Source organism: Amblyomma mixtum, chromosome 3 (assembly GCF_055824585.1).
Source record: "Amblyomma mixtum isolate Tamu chromosome 3, ASM5582458v1, whole genome shotgun sequence".
Taxonomy (NCBI): Eukaryota; Metazoa; Arthropoda; class Arachnida; order Ixodida; family Ixodidae; genus Amblyomma; species Amblyomma mixtum.
This window is the reverse complement of record NC_143014.1, coordinates 638,123-660,000: the sequence shown is the minus strand read 5'-3', so window position 1 is coordinate 660,000 and position 21,878 is coordinate 638,123. Positions and strand designations below refer to the sequence as shown.

Below are 21,878 nucleotides of genomic sequence, written 5' to 3'. Positions count from 1 at the left end.
GGATGGATGGATGGATGGATGGATGGATGGATGGATGGATGGATGGATGGATGGATGGATGGATGGATGGATGGATGGATGGATGGATGGATGGATGGATGGATGGATGGATGGATGGATGGATGGATGGATGGATGGATGGATGGATGGATGGATGGATGGATGGATGGATGGATGGATGGATGGATGGATGGATGGATGGATGGATGGATGGATGGATGGATGGATGGATGGATAGGAGCGCCCCCTTTGAAACGGGGTGGTGGCAATTGCCACCATGCTCAGCTTTTCTTTATTTTTGTTCAACTGTGTTGTCAAGTATCATTAAGATTCGCCATCTTCTTTACCTACGGTTTCCTACACTTCTAACCTTATGCCGCATCTCTGCTTTTCAGCCACCAATCCTCCAATCGCTTTTTGCTAACTTCTACTGCAGATTTATTTACATGGCCATTGTTATGTTTAAACCCTAGGGCATCCGGAAGAGTGACTGTGCCTGCATCGACATCCGGATGGATACCATCAGCGTGAAGCAGAAGCGCCGTCATGCGGCACCAAATCATAACCTCTCTCGCAATGTACGGCGCTGGCCCAGCAGATGACGCAGGTGGCGGAACACGCACAGCTTCCGCGCCCCGTGAAAACGAGGCGAGGAAGGCAAAGCGGGCGGCCGAGACGCCCGCAGAACGAGAGGAACGTCTCGGAAAGAGAAGGCGCCAAGCTGCTGAACAACAACGACGGCGTGTCGCTAGAGAAACGTCAGTAGGCGAAACTACTTTCGCTACGTATATCCTGGCCTAGCGGAGCTAAGCAACTGCCAGACTTCTTTTTTTTTCTTTTTGTCGCGTAAGCTACACTACGCGAGTTCAGAATCAATCACAATCATGTTTATTCAACATCATGTCGATGTTCGGTGCGTCGACAAAAAGTCAGTGAAAGGCTTGACGAGGCCGACGCACCCCACAGAGGCATTGCAGTGGTACACAAACTTCAGAGCACTTTCGAAGAACAAACGAGCATACAAACAAACAAAATAAATAACAGATTTGTCATTAGCTATGCATCAATTCGGACTCCTTGTTTAATTTAGATTTCAGATTTCAAGAAAGCGTTTGATTTGGTACCTCATGATTTACTACTGTATAAATTATCTTTGATCAAGATTCCAACTTCCCTTCTAAACTGGCTTCAATGTTACCTGCAGGGACGCAAACAACATGTATTGATTAATGGGTCCCAGTCTGATTATGTTCCTGTATCTTCGGGGGTACCGCAGGGGTCTGTTTTAGGACCTCTGCTGTTTCTAGTTTATATTAATGACATTTCTAAATATATGACCTGTAAAATACGTTTATATGCTGACGATTGTGTTGTCTACCATGTTATTAACAGTTCTTCAGATTCTTGTCATTTGCAGTGCAACTTGGACCGCATACAACAATGGTGTTTGAAGTGGCAGATGTTTCTGAACCCAATAAAATGTCAGTTCCTTTCTTTCACGCGCAAGCATCACCCTTTCTTGGCTGAATGCAAACTAGATTCTACCCGACTTTCCAGAGTTACTAACTATAAATACCTCGGCGTTTACTTTTCGTCTAATCTCACCTGGAATGAGCACGTCGAGCACGTTTCTGCTAAAGCTTATGGCATGCTAAATTTTCTAAGAAGAAATTTTAAAATGGCACCACTAAAAGTTAAAGAGCTTCTTTATTTTACCTATATTCGGCCAATATTGGAGTATGCTTGTGTTGTTTGGCACCCCCCTACTTAAAATTTAACAGACATGCTTGAGCGTGTTCAGAACTTTGCCGCTCGGTTTGTTTCAAGTAATTATGATTTTAACAGCAGTGTTACTAACATTAAACTAACGCTGGGATGGGAGTTGTTACGGAAACGCCGTACCAACTCCCGGTTAGAAATGCTGTATAAAATCTTTCACCGAAAAATAAAAATAGATAAAGAAAATTTACTTCCACCGCATTTCAGGTCAAACAGACTTGACCATGGGTGGAAGATTAGAGAAATTAAATGCAAAACTAACACTTATCAAAACGCATTTTTCCCATCTACCATTCATGACTGGAATCGCCTGCCCCATGAAATTGTTGAGTGCCGTTCAGAGTCTATGTTCCGCGCGTTGCTGTCGGATGTATGAGTGCGCAGTTGGCTTTCTTTTTTTTTTCGTCATGTCTTTTTGTTGTTTCATATTTCATTCATTTTGTACTTGCTGTATCATGCCTTGTTGTATTGCTTTTTTTTTCTTCCTCTTTTTTTTCCGGCCTAATCTCCTGTTATGTATCCTCATCCCCCCTGCAATAATGCCTTCGGGCGCTGCAGGTATTTCCAATAAATAAACAATTGATGCGGGAGGGTGTAGCTCAGCATTTGAGCTACACCCTCAGTAGCTCAGTAATTGGTTCTCATCCTAGGCACATACCATTTGGGTGTGGCTCGTGTAGAGTACTTTGGCTCTTTGCATTGTAAACCTGACAGCTTTGCCATAGGGCAATTATTTTTATTAACACTGGATTTATAACGCCGTAGAAGTAAAGTTTCATACAGCTGTGGTAGGCGGGTGATTCGAAGTTCATCGAAAATCGGTTCAGTGTGTCCTGGCCGAGGAGCATTCATAACATTTCGTACAGCTTTCTTTTGAAGGAGATACAAACGGTTAATATTTGTATAAGACGTGGTACCCCACACTAAAAAGCAATAATTTAAAACAGAAGAAAACAGCGCGCTATACAATATCTCCTTAATACTCTTCGGCATGAAATACCTCAATCGACAGAAAATACCGACAACCTTTGACAGCTTGTTCATCACCATGTCGACATGATCGTTCCAGCTCAGATTCTCATTAAAAATAAAACCTAAACTTTTAACCGCTGGGACCATTTCGATAAGTCCCCTCTGCGCCGACCATACTGCGCAGGCGCGGCAGCCGCGTGACGTCACGAGAGGCGCAACACGGCAGGTCTCGACTCTCGACAGGCGCGGTCTCGACGGCCGCGTGACGTCACGAGAGGCGCAACACGGCAGGTCTCGACTCTCGACAGGCGCGCTCTCGTCGAGACCGGCCGTGGGCGTGTGTAGTCCCCGCAGTCGCCGCCGGTGCGCGCGCTCCTCTCCGGCTGTCCGCCGGTCGACGCATTCCAGAGGCGTGACGTCACAGTCTCGGCAGACGCTCCGGAGGCGCGTGGTGGTGGTGGTAGTGGTTTATTTTAAAATAAATAAAAAGTTAAGCAAAAGAGTGTTGCCGGCCGCGGCAATTGCTATCTAATATCTTAAGCACCAGAGCTGCAGCCAGCGGAAATGAAAGGGAAAGGGAGAGGATAGTGAGGAGAGGTATAGAGAGGAGCGACCGCAAAAAAGAACAGGGGAGAGCTTTGTACACTATTTACAAAATACAAAAGTAATCCGTCGCTGTGTTTATGACAGCCGCGCCGCGCGCTACAGCGCATGCGCGAGTAGGGCGCATCGTGCGTATACAATGCACGGGACATGCGGTTGATGCAGGGCGGTCTTCATGGAGGTTAAAGAGAGTCGAGCCGCTGCCAGTCGCCGAAGTCTGCAAAACCTCAATTCATCAGTCCCCGAGGTTGTCACTTGGCAGCCGCTTACGCTACGTATATCCTAGCATAACAGAGCGAAGCCACTGCCAATTTAATTTTTTGGGGGGGCGTGATTGTGGATACGGGATTGTGAATGGGCAGAAAAAGAACAAAAAACAGTGCGTGCCGCTGTATATTAAACAACAGTAAAAAAAAACGCAGCAAAACTGCAAGCGAATGCCTAAATATGTAAATTTTTCAAATGTCAATAAATATGTGCGCACTGAAAATTCATTTTCTATTTTTTTTCTTGTTAACGCTTGATAATATGCACCATCTAACGATCAAAGAAATATTGCGTAAGAAAGTCGTTTTTTTATTCACGCAGTTAATCACTCTATCTCGAGTCAAACTTTTTATTGTAATATCTGAAAAACATAAGTACATAAACAAAAAAAAACAAGGAAAAAGAAACTTGTTCGAGCACCCCCACAGAAAATAAAAATTCAGGGGGCACTTTGACTGTCTGAAGTGCGTAGAGGCGAAAGCGTTTTCCGCACCACTTTGACTGCTTCTGTGGCACTGGTGGCGTCACATGTAATTGAGTACTAATTGCTAAGTGATGACAAATCACTAACTAATGGTTAATTACTGATTTGTGCCTGAATACTAATTCACTGCTAATTAATGACGCTTAAGCTTCTCCTTTAGGAGTGGAACGCGACAGCGTGTTGTAGCGCTGCCAGGGACTCCACGGAACGCCATCACCTGTTCGGCGCGATGCCTTGCCCTTTGAACGCTTTTGAGGAAAGGAAAGGGCGCAGTAATTCTCTGTCATCTCGGTGGACACCTGAACCGCACCGTAGAGGAAGGGAGGAAGTGGGAGTGGAAGAAGAAAGACAAAGATGGCCTGTAATGAAGAAAATGAAAATTGTATTTGAGGAAAGGAAATTACGCAGTAACTAGCTGTCTCACATATCTCGGTGGACACCCGTCAAAATTCAGGGGGGCACTTTTTGACCTAAAGTGCGGTCACTGATGTGTGGTTAAGATGTTAAGCTTCGCCTCTAAGAGTGGAACGCGACAGCGTCTTGCAACGCTTCCAGGAGTCCATAGAACGCCATCGCCCATTCGGTTGTATGCCTCGCTCGTCGGTAAATTGGTTTTTGAGGAAAGGAAATGTATCCGTCTCTCATATCTCGGTGGACACCTAAACCTCGCCGGAAGGGAAGGGAGGAGGATGGGAGTGAGCGAAGACACCGTTTTCAGTAGACGCACCTTTGTTCTTCCCAAACCATCGAGCTGGCATGGCGGAGTGGATAGCATGCTCGTCTCACACTCCGAAGACCGGGGTTCGATTCCCGAGCTCGACCAATTTCTTGCGGTTTTATTTATTTATATGGCCTGACTTGAAAAGTTAATTAGGCTAATTGAGTATTTAAGCAATTAACTATGCTCAGTCCCACTTACTTGGAGCATCACTATACGATCCCTTCAATTGGTTGCCTGGTTACTAGCCAAAGTACAATTGGCCCCGTTTGAAATTCGCGCACTGTGACGTCACGACCGTTTGGACCAACTGAAAAGCGTGACGTTTCTGTCGACAACTGCTGCTTACAACGATGAGACATTAAAGGTTTTCGCCTTAATATACTTCCGGCGTCCCTGCTCCCTGGCCATAATTTTCACGGAGTGGGAACTTCTTTTTGGGCGCGGATTGAGTAGGAGCGATTCACCCTACCAAGCGCGTATCATACTGCCAAGTGTACTTTTTCTTTTCTATGTCTCGACAAGTCGCATTACGAAAATGTGGCACGATGTAAAGAGAAGTCCAGGAGGTGCCAGTCGCGGCACGTAAGATTTGTCACAACGAAATATGCTTGTGTTCGCTTTGGTTTTATGGCGAACTACTTTTTGCGCGTGGACTTAGCCTGCGCGAACAGTCGCGATAGCCTTGGCAGCGTTGCCTGCTATGTATGAAACGGAGTATAGACCTTAGCCCTCCATTTTCAAAATTGCCGTAAAGGGTGCGCCTAAGCATGGAGGAAGGAAAATTTAGAAATTTTCTGAAGCCGGAAACAAGTTCGGCGCTTTGTTGTCAGGGGGGGGGGGGGGGGGGCTCTTCTTTACTATTCTCCACAGCTCCGCTCATGCCGCCGGCCTGCACGATTGCGCGCGCGTTTCAAACTCAGCGAACAAGCTGGCCTAAACAGACGTCAGCGAGTGGCGCTTTGTTTCTGGCCGTTGTTCATGTATGGGAGACCCCGGAAATATTCGTTCGAGACATGCGGCTCCTTCCAGTTACTGCTCCCTAGGCCGCGCCGTCTCCGTGCCATCCCCGCTCTCTTGTTCGAACGAAACAGTCCGGCCTTGGTCATAACTAAGTAGTATTCAGCAAAGGCACTTATCGCAACTGCGGTAAGCGCGGGAAGAAACTTTCGCTTTCACTTATTAAGGCGAAAGCCTTGATGGCTCATACTTTCCTCCCTCAACAAAGCCTGACACACGAGTTTAACTCGGAAACTAACCAAGATAGAAGAAAACCAATAGTTGCTTCAGATATAGAAGGAAAAAATGAACCTAGGAGCGATGTTTGATGACTGTAGATTAATTAGTTATTAATTATAGGCAAAAATGTCGAAATTGTGTCGAAATAGTGCGGACGTCGATATAGCCACGGGAACAGTGTGACGTCACATCCACCGGAAGTTGTCACGGCATAGTGAAAATTGACACAGAATGGTCGGAAAAAAGCCGGATTTGTGTCAAATTAGATTGAAATACGTGTAATTAAGCGTAATTAACACTCAAGATCGCCGAGAGATGTATAGGTTTGGTTTGGTTTGTTGGGGTTTAACGTCCCGAAGCAACTCAGGCTATGAGGGACGCCGTAGTGAAGGGCTCCGGAAATTTCGACCACCTGGGGTTCTTTAACGTGCACTGACATCGCACAGTACACGAGCCTCTAGAATTTCGCTTCATCGAAATTCAGCCGCCGCGGTCGGGATCGAACCCGCGTCTTTCGGGTCAGCAGCCGAGCGCTGTAACCACTGAGCCACCGCGGCGGGTCAAAAGATGTATAATTTGGGTATCGATATAGCCACGGGAACGGTGTAACGTCACATCAACCGGAAGTCGTCACGGCATGGTGTCCTACACTTTCGCCTCTCAACACTTCAGTTGCCGAAGTGTCCTCGCAATTTTGCGCTGTCCCACTATGGTGCGCAGTTAAGCAGACGAGGAAAGGGGAATGAGGGGCTCGTTATAAATATCAGAAAAGCCAACAGCCACAGAAACCAAGGGGCACAGGGGATTTTTTAAATTTTATTTATTTATTTTGTGGTGTTGATCAATTTATATCACTGAATATGTTATGGCTTAAAGCTAATTTCACCCATGACTAGTTAGTCATGATCGGTGAGTCATGACTAGTTATTCACTAACCAGTGATTACTAGTAATGACTGGTTAGTCGTTAGTCATGACTGGATAGCCATTACTAACCATGACTAATGACAGATTAGTCATGGCTGGTTAGTCATTAAGCAGTCATGACGAGTTAGTCATTAACCAGCCATGACTAGTTATGACTGGTTAGTCATGACTAGTCATGACTGGTTTGTCATGACCAACATTACTAGAACCAAGTTCTAGTAATGTTGGTCATGGCTAGCTAGTCATTAGCTAGACATGACTAGTTCATCATTAACCAATCATGACTAGTTGATCATGACTAGATAGTCATTAGCCAGACATGACTAGTTCGTCATTAACCAATCATGATTAGTTAGTCATCAACTAATTAGTCATGACTAGCTAGTCCTTAACCAGTCATCAATTAACCAGTCATGACTAGTTAGTCAGTAACCAATCATGACTAGTAAGTCATGGGTTATGACTAATGAGTCATGACCCGATTAGTCATGATTGGTTTGTCATGACTAGTACGTCATTAAGCAGTCATGACTGGTTAGCCATTAGTCATGGTTATGCATTACTGGCTAGTCATAACTAACCATGACTAATGGCTGATTAGTCATGACGGGTTAGTCCTTAATCAATAATGACTAGTTAGTCATTAACCAGTGAGGACTAGTTATGACTGGTTAATGGCTGGTTTGTCATCGCTGGTTAGTCATGACTAGCTAGTCATTAACCAGACATGACTAGTTCGTCATTAACCAATCATGACTGGTTTGTCATCGCTGGTTTGTCATGACTAGCTTGTCATTGACCAGACATGACTATGTGACGACCCCACATAATGCGCAGGTCCACACGGGACGGAGAGGCAAGAAGACACCGTATGGCTCAGTTTAAACAAAGTGATGTATTCAATAATTACACATTGTACATCAGAGGCTGGGGCGTCCGAGCTTACGTGGCGACGCCTTCATGGGGGCGATGGAGGGGCTCCGGAGTTGCGATCCGTCGGTGGCTGGCAGAAACCGCGCGCCGCCCGGCTTCGGCGCTCAAGGACCCCTTTTTCGTGAACGATGTCGCCCTGAGCGTGCCTTTCGTCCGCACTGGCCAGCTATATCTGCTCCGCCGGCCACGCCCGATCTCCTGTCTTCCAGGCTGGATTGTTTCCTTCCTCCTCCTTTCCACGGCCGCGCCTGCGGCACCCCGACCTCCCTCGTTGGAATGTCGTTTGTCTCCCGTCGGCAGCTTTCTTCTCTTGTCGGGTTGTCAGCCTCTCCTGTGTCCTTGTACGGCCAGGCAGCCTAATTGGGCTGGCTTTCCCTCCCGCCGGCGTCTTTGTACCATTGTACCCCTTCAGTGGCTTTGCCGCCGCTGGGGGCTCCGTCTACGCGGCGCCGCCGAACGCGGACCGTACCCCTTCAGTGGCTTTGCCGCCGCTGGGGGCTCCGTCTACGCGGCGCCGCCGAACGCGGAGCGTTTAAGGGGAGACAAGGGAGTAGGACGGTTGAGCACAGAGAAGATTCCGCCGAAGATATGGGCCCTGGTAGCTCACGCACGGAACGTCACACTCGCTCACCCTCCAGAAGAATGTTCTCTGAACATTTGAGTCCAGGCAGCTCCCCTTCTTTTTCTGAATCGCCTCGCACATTCCGTCCGACAAAACACTTTTCGCTGCACACAACACCACTGCACTGCACCATATGCCGCAGCTGTCATAACTGGCGTCTTCAGGGGCAGCACTGATCTTCTTTCACAGACAAACATGAAACTCAGCACCCAAGCCTCTCCTTGCTAGTCCAAACTGGACGAAATAAATTTAGCACAGTTACAAAGGAGCTCCCACTTCCAGCACAATCACGGCACAGACAAAAAAAATATATAGATAACGAAAGGAAGTCGGGCATGTTCTGCATCCTGTGTAAAAGTGTTACTTAATGACAGAAAGGCTTAACTAGCAACTCCGATATTTTAACACATAAGCACATAGCAATGTTATGAGCTGCAGCATTACACAGTCTTAACCAGTCCCCAACTCCGCTCTGTTTACGCCATTAGTCCGACTTAGCTTTCCGATTGCGAAGCGGATATCGGCGTTCATGAGTCGTACCAAGTAATTCTGTGACCCCTTGTCTGCTTTGAGACTCGCGAGGGCTCGTGGCAGGAGCCTCTCTTGGCGTTATCTGCGCGGCAACCTCGCGCGCTTCTTCCTCCAGCAATGCATGAAGTAAATCCGGTGGCATTCCTGCCGTAACCTCTGGCGCTTGCCGAACAAATGCAGGAGAGGGCGTTTCTTGTGAACAATCTGCGAGCTCCGCTTCACTTCGGTCCCCATCAAAATCTGCGCTTTCCCCCTCCTCATTTCGTGAATACTGAACCGTGCCGACTTGAGGCGATTTGCGTGTATCCTTATCAAGCGGCGGTTCACGTCTCGGACCCTGAAGTTTACCGGAGAAATCTTCTCGACAACCTCGCACGGTCCTCTCCACCTCGTCTGGAACTTTCGAGCCAACCCGATCTGTCTTTGGCAGTTTTCGATGTACACGCTGTCCCCCACATCAAACGGCGCGTCTCTAGCACCGCGATCGTGCACCTCCTTCCTGCGCTTCGCCGCTTTCTTTAAGGCCTACTTTGCGATGTCCCTCGCCACTTGCAAGCGCGATTCTAGCTCAACCTTATAGTCGTCCAGGGAAGCGTATGGGACACGACGGGGGCCCTCTGGCACTTCACTAGGCTGGTCCGGGTCTCGGCCGTAAAGAAGAAAGAATGGCGATTCGCCCGTGCTCTCGTGTGCTGCGGAATTGTAGGCAAACATTGCATACGGGAGCCACAAGTCCCAGTCCCGCTGGTCGCGCGAAACAAAATGCGACAGGAACCCGGCCACGGTTTGGTTCAGTCGCTCCACCGCGCCGTTGCAAGCCGGATGGTACGGTGTTGTCTGCTTCTTAGTGATCTTAAGCAGCTCGCAAACTCTCCTCATTAGCTGCGACACGAAGTTCGTTCCCCGATCTGTCAAGAGTTGCCTCGGAGATCCATGTCGGAGCACGATTTGTTGACAAATGCTCTTGCAACCGTGTCTGCTTTCTGATCTGGGAGTGCTACCGCTTCCGCGTATTTTGAAAGGTGATCGACAAATACTAAAATGTACCTGTTTCCAGAAGTGGTCGTGGGCAATGGGCCCATTATATCCATACCTGTCCGCTCGAAAGGAGCCGAAACCTCAGGGAACGGCTGAATTGGTGCTGGCCTGCGTCCCTTGGGTGTTTTTCTTTCGAGACAGGAATGACACTTCGCACAGTAGTCTCTAACATCCTGTCGCATGCCACTCCAAAAGTACAAACGCTCGACGCGCCTGCGTGTCTTCGCTACGCCAAAATGACCGGCGCACGGCGCATCGTGGAACGCGCGAAGAACCCTTTCTGTCCACGACCGAGGTATGACGACTCTCTCCCAAGCGGTTTTCTCTGGTCTCCCTTTCCTGGTTGGCCTCGTGCGCCGACACAGGGTGCCGTCTTTGCCAATGAAATAACCTAGCTGTTCGGGGTGAGATGGTGCGCCCTCTAAGCTTTCGATTATTCGCTTCAGGTCAGGATCTTTGCACTGCTCTGTGCGTAATTCGGCGGGGTCGACTACGGGGACAAACTCATCTATAGCTGACACGGCAGCTGTACGGCTGAGCGCATCAGCATTCAGATGTGTCTTTCCTGACTTGTGCTCCACCTCATAGCAGTATTTCTGCAGCTGTAGATTCCATCTAGCGAGTCGCGAGCTAGGGTCCCTGACACTCATCACCCATTTCAGAGGATGGCAGTCTGTGACTAGCTTGAATTGGCGGCCGTAAAGGTAGCATCTGAAATGCTTTACTGCCCAGACAACGGCGAGGCACTCCCTTTCTGTAGCTCCGTACTTCTGCTCTGTGGGGCTCAGCTGTCGGCTAGCAAAAGCAACGGGATGTTCTTTGCCCTCGATAACCTGAGATAACACAGCACCAACTGCGAACTTTGACGCATCTGTGGCCAAAACGAAGGGCAAATTAAAATCCGGGTGGCGCAACAGCGGTGCACTCATTAGCTTCCTCTTCAGGGCCCCAAAAGCATCCTCCTCGTTTTTGCACCAGCGAAAGGCGACATTTTTGGCTGTTAAGGCAGTGAGCGGCTTAGCGAGCTTGGCGAACTCCTCTATGTGCCTTCGGTAGTAACCGATCAGGCCGAGAAACTGCCGGACCTGCCGGACACTAGTCGGGGATGGAAAATCCGAGACACACCTTAGTTTCTCAGGGTCCGGTCGCACGCCGTCAGCTGAAACAACGTGCCCGAGGTATTTCACCTCGTTTTTGAGGAATTGGCACTTAGAAGGCTTCAGCTTGAGACCCGCTCCTCTTAGTCGCACCAAAACCTGCTCAATATCGCGCAAGTGGTTCTCAAAACTGTCACTGTATATGATTATGTCATCCATATACACGAAGCACAGCTTCCCCAGAAGACCCGCCAGGATAATGATCAGCGGTTCTCTGCCAGACAGCAGGGCTGTTGACCAGACCCATCGGCATTCTTTTCCATTCATAGTGCCCTGAGGGCGTGTTGAATGCCGTTTTCTCAGCATCTGCCGGATCCATTGCTATCTGCCAGAATCCCGCCGCCATGTCCACTACCGTGAAGTACGTGGCAGAGCCCAGCTGAGAAAGCGTCTCCTGTATATTGGGAATGGGGTATGGATCGATGCGAGTTACGGCATTTAGTTTGCGGTAGTCCACCACCAATTGATACGAGCCATCTGGCTTTTCCACCAATAGTGCCGGTGCTCCCCATGGTGACTTTGAGTGTTCGACAATGCCGCGATCAGTAAGGTCCTGCACCTGCCGCTCCATCTCCTCACGTTGGGAGTAAGGAATCCTGTACGCACGTTGGTACGAGGGGGTACCCAAAAGAAACCGGACTTATTTTTGTTTGAACTTATTTGTTCACATTTTAAGCACAGACCTTCAATTTCCTTCAAAGTATTCCCCACTTGCAATGATACGCTTGTCGAATCTTTCATTCCATTTTTCAAAACATTGTTTAAATTCATCTTTTGTGATGCTTGACAGTGCCTCCGTCGTTTTTTCCTTCACCTCAGCAACATCAGCGAAACTCTTTCCATTCACCTATTTTTTTCATTCTAGGAAACAAAGAAAGTAGCACGGGGCAAGGTCGGGAGAGTATGAGGGTTGAGGAATAGGGGTCATGCCATTTTTGGTCCAAAATTGTCGTAGAGACAGGGCTGTGTGAGCAGGGGCATTGCCATGATGGAAAAATCAGTCACCCGACCGCCACAAATCTGGCCGCTTCCACCGCACACTGTTGCCCAATCTTTTCAAAACATCCAAGTAGAAAGCGTGGCTAACTGTCTGACCCTGCTGGACAAATTCTCAATGGACGACGTCGAAAAAACAAATCATCATTGTTTTGAGGTTTGGTTTCATATGACGAGCTTTCTTGAGGCGAGGAGAATTTGAAGTTTTCCATTGGCATGATTGTTGCTTTGATTCAGGATTCGATTCAGGAACACTTGAGTTGTCCCCATAGCATCGTCCTTGTACGTCTTTCTTAATATTTCAAGAGTTTCCATTAAACTTTTTCCGAGCAAAAATAAGATTATCACCGGCGCACGCTCTTCACGAAAATCAGCCATTGCAAAAACGACATTCACACAAAACAGTCGTCAATCTAAAACACTGCCTAAACTTGTCTGACCTTCTTCAACGACGGCACTCGGCTTACTGACTCTGGAATGTTCGTTCTATGCGCTCCTAGTGGCAAAACGCGGTACCACAGAAGCTTTGCCGACCAAAAAATTTAGTCCGGTTTCTTTTGGGTACCCCCTCGTAAACGGGCGATGAAGTGCCGGTTTCTATCCTGTGCTTTATAACGCCACAGCAGCCCAAATCCAGGTTGGACGCGGCGAATACCTCTAAGTAGTCGTTCAGCAAACCAGCCAGAGCCTCCCTCTCCCTGGATTTTACGTGGGAAAGATCGAACAACGCATTTGGAGGAGCCGAAGGACTAGCATGCTCCACAGTTGCGAGTACCGTATCGGTGGGCTCACGTTTCTCTATCGCAGATGTGAAGAAAGATAATGTTTTGTTCTTGGGAAGGCTCAGTGGCTGCTGGCTACAGTTAACCACCCGTAGAGGCACTCTGTGGGCGTCATTAACAGTCACGAGGCACACGGCTGCCTTCAAGCCATTACTAAGAGAGTCGACCGGTTCAAGCACTCCCACGGCGCCGCTCTCTACATCTGCAGGCACATAAGCGTACAAAATGTGCTCCGACCACGGAAGGACGACAGCCTCATCGACCAGCTTTACGGCAACCCGCGAATATACCTTCTCTAATGATCCCACTGTTTGACGGGTGTCAATATCGGTACTGCGAATCTCAGCCCTACTCCTGTTCAAAAACGGAACTTTTGAGCCCCCCGCATTAACCTCTTCCTCAGAGAATGAGACTACTACCTTCCCTTTTCTCAAAAAATCCTGCCCTAATATACCTGACACTCCGTTTGGCAGAGACACCGTGTCCGGGCATACGTAGCAGGGGTGCTCCAATGCAATTCCGCCGAGAGTGAAGTGTAACCGGTAGAGCCCACTTATGCCAAGAGGATCCCCCGTTATGCCTACAAATTTGGTTGCCATACGACCAGACGCTTCCAACACCTCGCGATCCCCTTTCCTTCGAAGCGTGTTAAAGCTGCTTTCCTTAAGCAAGGTCACCTTTGACCCCGTGTCTATCAACAATTCCATGCAACAACCATTTAACTTGCAACGCACAACAGGGCATGCCTCGTCGGCCACACAAACCACCACCACCTCATTACCCACTGCTCCCTCCCCACGCTCATCAGGATGGGGAGGACAACCTAGTTTTTTGTCCCTCCATCTGGAGCCTCGCTGTAGGCTTGCTTAGGGCGTGTCTCGCCTGCTTCTCTTTGTGGCTCCCCACGGCGCACGTTTGGGCAGAACCTTGCGATGTGTCCGCGACCCTGGCACGCGAAGCACACGATTTCTTCAAAATCTCGCATACCGCGCCTGTAGCTTTGTGGCGGTCTCCGGTTTCCAGCGAATGGGCGCCGTTGAGCGCCCGCTTCAACCTGGCGTTCCACCTGCTGAGATAGCAGCTGCTCTAAGCGATCTAACCGCTCTGTCAAGAGAGCAACCTCAGGGTTGGGCACCGCTCTCTCTATGACGCGTACTCTCGCTGCGGCCGCCGTTAGCGCCTCATTTCGTTCCTCATCCAATGCGGCCGCCACGGCTTGGTCGAAATTGCTCGGCTTGCGCGAGAGCACGAACCGGCGCACGGGGTCTTGCAGACCAGCCACAAACAAAGCGGTCATTTCCTCTTTAAGTAGATCCTCCGCGTAGTCTAAACTACTGTCACCTGGTATGGGGCACTACTACTGTTTCAAATAAAAATAAACTCTACATTCCTCAAAAGAAAGCAATTCGCGCCATCATGAACACTCCATTTGACAGTCACACACAACCACTTTTTACTGAATTAAACTTACTTCCTATCCCGGACATGTACGATGCTAACTTGTTCAGGCGCTATGAAGCTGGCATAAAAAAGAATAATACCGCATTAGTTAAGATTGCAAACCTAAAGCTAAAAACTAGTATTCGTACTACACGACAAGCTGAAGCCTGGGAAATTCCATACTCACGAACAAATTATGGACTTCAAATGTTGCGTCATCTCCTTCCCTCATACTTAAACAAATGTAGGTAGAAGTTTCTTTTTTTTTCGGTTTTCTTTTTGTTACGAATTTTATATTTCTTTAGTCATTGTTTAGTTTTTATTGCAGTCATTCTCTTGTTGACATTTCATGCAATATTTCTATGCTATTAAGAACTGACTTCATAGTAGATTTGTTTCATACATGCCTGTATTTATATTCCTAACAACTGTACCAAGTCGCTTACCTTCTGTGAACTTCCATTTGTGTTCCTTTTCTTTCTTTTTTTTTCTTTTTTTTCTCTTTTTTCTGAGAGCTGTGTACAATTAACTTAGAACAATTTTCTCTTGCTGTATGCCATGCTGCCATGTAGAAAAGGGCCGTGGGCCTAGTCAAGCCCATAAAGAGGCTTTTTTGTCCACGACCCTCAGCATTTTTGCGGTGCTGAAATAAAGCTTTGATTTGATTTGATTTGATTTGATATTTCTTCTTTAGCTGGTCTCCTTCCTCCTCCCTACTCAGCGTATCGCGCGCTAGGCGCTGAAGCCGCGACGCAAACGTTCGCACATCCTCCCCTACCATCTGTCCGGCGTCACGGAACCTCTGTACCCGCACATGACGTGGTTCAGTGTCGAAATGCTCGAACGCGAGCTTCTTAAATTCCGCAACTGATTTTGTGGATTTTACTTTTTCGTCTCGCCAAGCAAAATCATGAGCAGCTCCTGCCATCTTACACCTCGCCATTCCCAGCATTTGAGCATCGGACCATCCCCCCATTTTCCCAATCTCTTCTAGCATGGAAAAGAAATCGCAGATTGGAACCCCTGTCTTATCCCCCGTAAACGTCGGAATGACGCTTCCTAATGCCAGCATGCTTGCCCCGAGCGACGGCTGTGGAGTGGGAGCTCCGTCCGTTAGACATTTTTCCGCTCCAGCCCTCCGGTGCCTCAAGCCTCTCAAATCGGGGTCAAAGTCCCACAATCAGTCCCGTGATTCCCCTTTCATTACAATTTTGAAGTCATGAATGTCGCAGCATTCAGAGGACATTTGCTTTTGAGACCCCACTTCTGACACCAGTGTGACGACCCCACATAATGCGCAGGTCCACACGGGACGGAGAGGCAAGAAGACGCCGTATGGCTCAGTTTAAACAAAGTGATGTATTCAATAATTACACATTGTACATCAGAGGCTGGGGCGTCCGAGCTTACGTGGCGACGCCTTCATGGGGGCGATGGAGGGGCTCCGGAGTTGCGATCAGTCGGTGGCTGGCAGAAACCGCGCGCCGTCCGGCTTCGGCGCTCAAGGACCCTTTTTCGTGAACGATGTCGCCCTGAGCGTGCCTTTCGTCCGCACTGGCCAGCTATATCTGCTCCGCCGGCCACGCCCGATCTCCTGTCTTCCAGGCTGGATTGTTTCCTTCCTCCTCCTTTCCACGGCGGCGCCTGCGGCACCCCCGACCTCCCTCGTTGGAATGTTGTTTGTCTCCCGTCGGCAGCTTTCTTCTCTTGTCGGGTTGTCAGCCTCTCCTGTGTCCTTGTACGGCCAGGCAGCCTAATTGGGCTGGCTTTCCCTCCCGCCGGCGTCTTTGTACCATTGTACCCCTTCAGTGGCTTTGCCGCCGCTGGGGGCTACGTCTACGCGGCGCCGCCGAACGCGGACCGTTTAAGGGGAGACAAGGGAGTAGGACGGTTGAGCACAGAGAAGATTCCGCCGAAGATATGGGCCCTGGTAGCTCACGCACGGAACGTCACAACTAGTTAGTCATTAACCAACATGAATAGTTAGTCAATAACCAATCATGACTAGTAAGTCATGACCCCATTAGTCATGAATGGATAGTCATGATTAGTTACTAATTAACCAGTCATGACTGGTTAATCATGACTAACCGTGACTAATGACTGATTATGAGAGAAGCCAACAGCCACAGAAACCAAGGGGCACAGGGGATTTTCAATATATTTATTTATTTTGTGGTGTTGATAAATTTATAATATTACTGAATATGTTATGGCTTAAAGCTAATTGATTAGGAAAGCAGAAGAAAAAACAACGACATGCCGGCGGTGGGATCCGAACCCACGACCTCCGACGTCGTGGGTTCGGATCCCACCGGCGGCATGTGGTTGTTTTTTCTTCTGCTTTTCCTGGCCCTAGATGCGTCGCTTGCAGCTGTCCGCTCTTCCAAGCTTTCGTTCGCAGCGCCGCCAGAAACAGATGGTTGTGAGTAGTCGCATTTTTTCACCTCAATCGTTATCAATTTGCTGACTTTGTAATTGAAACAAAATATTTTGTCGTTTAATGCAACAAGTATGCGGAAAAAAGGGGTTTATCAATTCTTTTTTTAACGAGTGTAAAGTTAGGCGACATTAGCGCCATCTCTCCGTTCGCTGGCGGTGGATTGCGCGACGCATGTTGACCGCGCGCTACACTACCTATTTTAGTACGCTGAAACGACTCTTTGTTGACGGGGTGCGGCGATTGTGAAGTTGTGGGTGCCTTTCTTCAGTTTGTTTGTGTTGAATGTGCGGCCTCGTTAGTGTTGTGGTAGTGTGTCTGAACTCGGAAGGTGACAGATGGCTCCAGTGCTGCGGAAGACGTTCTTACGCGCATGCAGTGCTCAAAAACTGCTCTGGCGTACTGCACCCAACCACGCCGAGAGCGGCCGGCGCCCGATGCCCGATAGAAGAAACGTCTTGCCGCGAACGTTGACGAATGTAAGTACAGAGCTGGAAAGCGACTTCTGCGATGTGTCGGGGGGATGCATGAGGGCTGCGAATGCATATGGGTTGGTGTTCACGTCTTGTTCGCAGTGAGGTGCAAAATGCGAGCACCACGCGATTTGCAGAGAGAAGGTGTTCTGACACGCTCGCTTGCCAACTATGAAACTTTTAACCCACCGCCTTGCGCTCTTTGCGTCAGCTCCTCGGCGGAGAAGTTATGTGATAGAATTTGGTTGCGCGCTGAGAACTATGGGGTGCTGCCTGATTCGTTATTCCGACTGAACAGGAGCAGCGCGTGAAAAGGAGATCATAAGAACGAAAAGTGCTTGTATCGGCGTGCGTCTTTTGATTCTGCTGTCTGAGTGTTTTGCTGCCACGGGAAGGAAGTTAGCGTCGAAGCGGCCGCAAATAACATTTTGACCTTCTTTAGCGATACCTGTCCTGACTTGAGTTTTACTCATGAAGTGCCCCTTGATGACTCAGTTAGGTTTTTAGATTTGACTCTCACCTTCTCTGTTGAAAGCCATGTTTGCTGGAGCTACTCTCCACGGACCAAGAAAAGCCTGCTACCCTACTCCTCCTCACATTCCAAACTTGTGAAGAGAGGCATTGCCTCGGTAATGCTCTGCGCAGGTCTTGCACACACAATATGCAAAAGAGTTTCTTAGCGCAACTTGACCGCTTGAGGTCAGCGGGCTACCCTGAGGACGTCCTCGTTTCTATTGCTGAGACCTTGACCAGTAAATTTAAGTCAAAGTACAAAAAAGATGAAACGCCTAGTGAAGAATCCAGACCTGCTGTAATGCCATACCTGCATAAAGTCTCACATAACGTTAAAAAGGTAGCCATTAAATACGGTGTTAAGGTAGTCTTTTCAGCGCCCACCAAACTGCCGTCGCTTTGTTCACGTATCTCAAAAATTAGCACAAAAAAAGAAATGTAATGTTAAACACCAGAGCATGTTCACCAAATGCACAACCGATGTTGTGTACTCGCTCCCACTGTCCTGTGGCAAGACCTACATAGGTCAAACGGGTCAATGCGTCAACGACCGTATGAGGCAGCACCGCACTTCGCTGCAGCCAGGCAACACAGCAAATCTTCCAAGACATTGCAACCACTGCAAAGACTGCACCCCTCTGTTCCATAATGTCAAAATCATCGGCCGCGGTAAAACACAGATAGAACGAGAAATCTTAGAAGCTTTTAAAATCAAGCAGTTAGGAACTGAATGCGTCAGCGACAGCTCTGTTAGGTTCACGGCAAAAGAGTACACTTTCATGAATGGGACATAGGTTGCCACATGCAATCTTCACTCGCGCCGCCGCGGTGGCTCAGCGGTTATGGTGCTCGGCTGCTGACCCAAAAGACGCGGGTTCGATCCCGGCCGCGGCGGCTAGAATTTCTTTGGAGGAGAAATTCTAGAGGCCCGTGTACTGTGCGATGTCAGTGCACGTTAAAGAACCCCAGGTGGTCGAAATTTCCGTAGCCCTCCACTACGGCGTCTCTCATAGCCTGAGTCGCTTTGGGACGTTAAACCCCATAAACCAAACCAAACCAAACCAAGCAATCTTCACTCGCTTAATCAGTTTTGTGTTTGCTGTTTTGATAGCGTTTGTGGTGCTCTCGCGCATGTGCGCCCTGTTCTGATGTTGGCGATCTACCAAGTAAAGAATTTTCAGTTGTGTTTCCAGCGTTGTCCTATGTACTTCTCCTCCTTGTGAAGGCGTCCTTTTCGCTGGTTTTCTACATACCATGCACCAACTGTCCCAACAAGCTACGCTTCTTCAATACTAACAAAGAGGGTTCAGCTTAAGTTAAGAACAACGCAGCGAGCTATGGGGAAAAAAATGATAGGTGTAACGTTAAGAGATCGGAAAAGGGCGGAGTGGGTGAGGGAACAAACGCGGGTTAATGACATCTTAGTTGAAATCAAGAGGAAGAAATGGGCTTGGGCAGGGCATGTAATGCGAAGGCAAGATAACCGCTGGTCCTTGAGGATAACGGAGTGGATTCCAAGAGAAAGCAAACGTAGCAGAAGACGGCAGGAAGTTAGGCGGGCGGATGAGATTAAGAAGTTCGCGGGGATACAGCGGCGGCAACTGACAGAGGACAGGGTTAATTGGAGCGACACGGGAGAGGCCTTTGCCCTGCAGTCGGTGTAGTCAAGGTGATGATGATGATGATGAAGCAGATAGCTCTCCAAGGACTGTCCTTTGCCCTTTAAGGGCAACCGCCTAAGGGTTGCCTCGTGCCACGTAAGGGGAGGCAGGGTTTGCCCCCTCTGCATTCCTTGGCAATAAATGTTTCAACCACCACCACCACCAGATTTTCTGCAAAAATGTCTAAAGGAAATAGTTGTTGATGACCCCTTATTGATAAATATTAAGAAAGTGTTATTTCCTCTCTTCAAAAACTGAAAGAAAGAATCTGGTTGCTTTCTCAGCCGACATAAAAGTTCTTCACTATTCGCTCTCCCATAATGGTTTGTTACAGAGCGTAGAACGATGTACCGAGAAAGATGGTGTCCTTGCCTTCCAGAATTCTGTTGGTGTGAGCGTTGGGGGTTTCTTGGAGCTGTTAAGCACCTATCTTAATTCTACATTTGTTAAGTGGGACGATGACTTGTTTTACAAAAACAAGGAATACGCATAGGATCCAGTGTTGCTCCTATTTTAAGTGATATCTCTTTAGCTGAATGTGACCAAAGGCTTTTTGCAAGGTTTGAAGCACTAGGAGTGTTTAAGGTCTTGCTTTTTGATGATGATTTTTTAATATTTTTAGACACCACTTGTATCACCCTCGGTGAGGCCGCGGGACGTATTTTATATCATTTCTCAGACTGCTTATCTCCACTGGTCGTCACACATCAGCTGCCTGAAAACAATAGCATACGTTTTCTTGACATCAAGTTAAAGTTTTTAGGTCACACGCGCTGCATTTATCATACTAGGTATGGAAAAATGCCTTTGCCTTTTACTTCTGTGCATTCTGAGCTCATAAAACGAAACATAGCTCGTTTAGGGCTGTCTAAAAAAGTCATGCCCTCATGCGACTGAGGAGAGCCTGTTTCTGCAGTCAAAAAGTTTGCAAGACGCGGGTTATCTACTTCACTTGCTGGTATCAGTGGCCGAAGGACTTGTCAGAAAAGAAAAGGAAAACTACGACCCAGCAAGAGCAGGACAAGACAACTGACAAAAGAAGATTGGCTGTTATTCCATATAAGCATAGGCTATCACACAACCTGACAAAAATTGGCAACAGGGTAAACATAAACGTTTTGTTTTCAGCCCCGAATAACTTGAGCACCCTGTGCAGGAAAAGCACTACTGGAAACCAGGGAAAGGCCGCCTGCACAATCAGGCAACAAAAGCCGTTTGTAAGATGCGTAGAAAGCGCCGTGTACAAGGTACCCTTGACATGTGGCAAATTTTATACAGGGCAGACAGGAAAATGCCTAAATGAGAAGTTAGGAGAGCATAATTACAACGTGAAAACAAAAGAGTGGGGCAATGAGTATCCATTGTCTGGAGTGCAAGGGCAAAGGCAAGAAAAGCAAGGAAGGCTGCCGTCCCATTTTTCACAGATGTAAAGTACTTTTTAAAATTAAATGTCAAATAACGCGATAAATGTGAAAGCGCTTGAGATAGCACGAGCGGGCGATGATTGCTTAAGCGCTCCATCAATTTTGTTGTCCGAAAAAGAGAAGTCCTATCTTATATCGGTCACGTGGGTTGTCTGAAAGAACATGCCAGCTATCACTCGTTGGTAATGGTCTTGTAAGGATGCGCAGGTGAGTACCATCAGTATAAAATTGTTTTTCGCATGAAATAAAATCAGTTGAAAGTAAGCGCTTTGTATGTCTCTCCTTTTCTGTGGTCCTTGTTGTTTTGATGCTTTCACTGTCAGAATGAAAAACCAACTCGCCCACTCACTTCCATTATTCCATTATTCGTAGGAAGCGCCGACGCGATTACTTCATAATCAGATTCAACACTTGATAGTCAATCGAACACTTGATAGTCAGATTGCTGACATCAAGTGTAACCGCCGTTTCTCTTTAAGTGTTCCTGTTTTATCCAATGTGAGCTGCATCAGATTTGAAATCACTTTGTTATAATTTAGCGTGTTGATTCTGCTTCATTTTGCACTGAAGGTGCACCGTCAGGGATGGTTTTCTTAAATAAAGACTCGCAGTACGAGGAGCGATGATGGCAAAAGGAACTGAAGCTTTATATGCAACTTATTTACCATAATAACGAATGTACAGCAAGTTCAGCCTAATGAAACACAAGGTGGATCTGGCTAAAAGGAAATCACCCTTCCTCGGTAGGGCCGAAGATACAGAGCATCTAAACCTAGCCCAGAACGATGGATTGGCAGTAAGTAGTAAGAGGTTGACGGCAAAGGAAAGATGCACGGGCCTGTGACTGGTGAGTTGTCACACCACCACTGCCGGCGTGCCG

The 21,878-nt window shown here is 47.9% G+C and overlaps 1 protein-coding gene across 5 annotated transcripts in view; it reads right to left on the bottom strand.

Moving 5' to 3' along the window:
• The window catches only part of LOC149349077 (octopamine receptor beta-2R-like), a 507,633-nt gene that overhangs the window by 161,975 nt on the left and 323,780 nt on the right, over nucleotides 1-21,878 (bottom strand). The window lies entirely within an intron of this gene.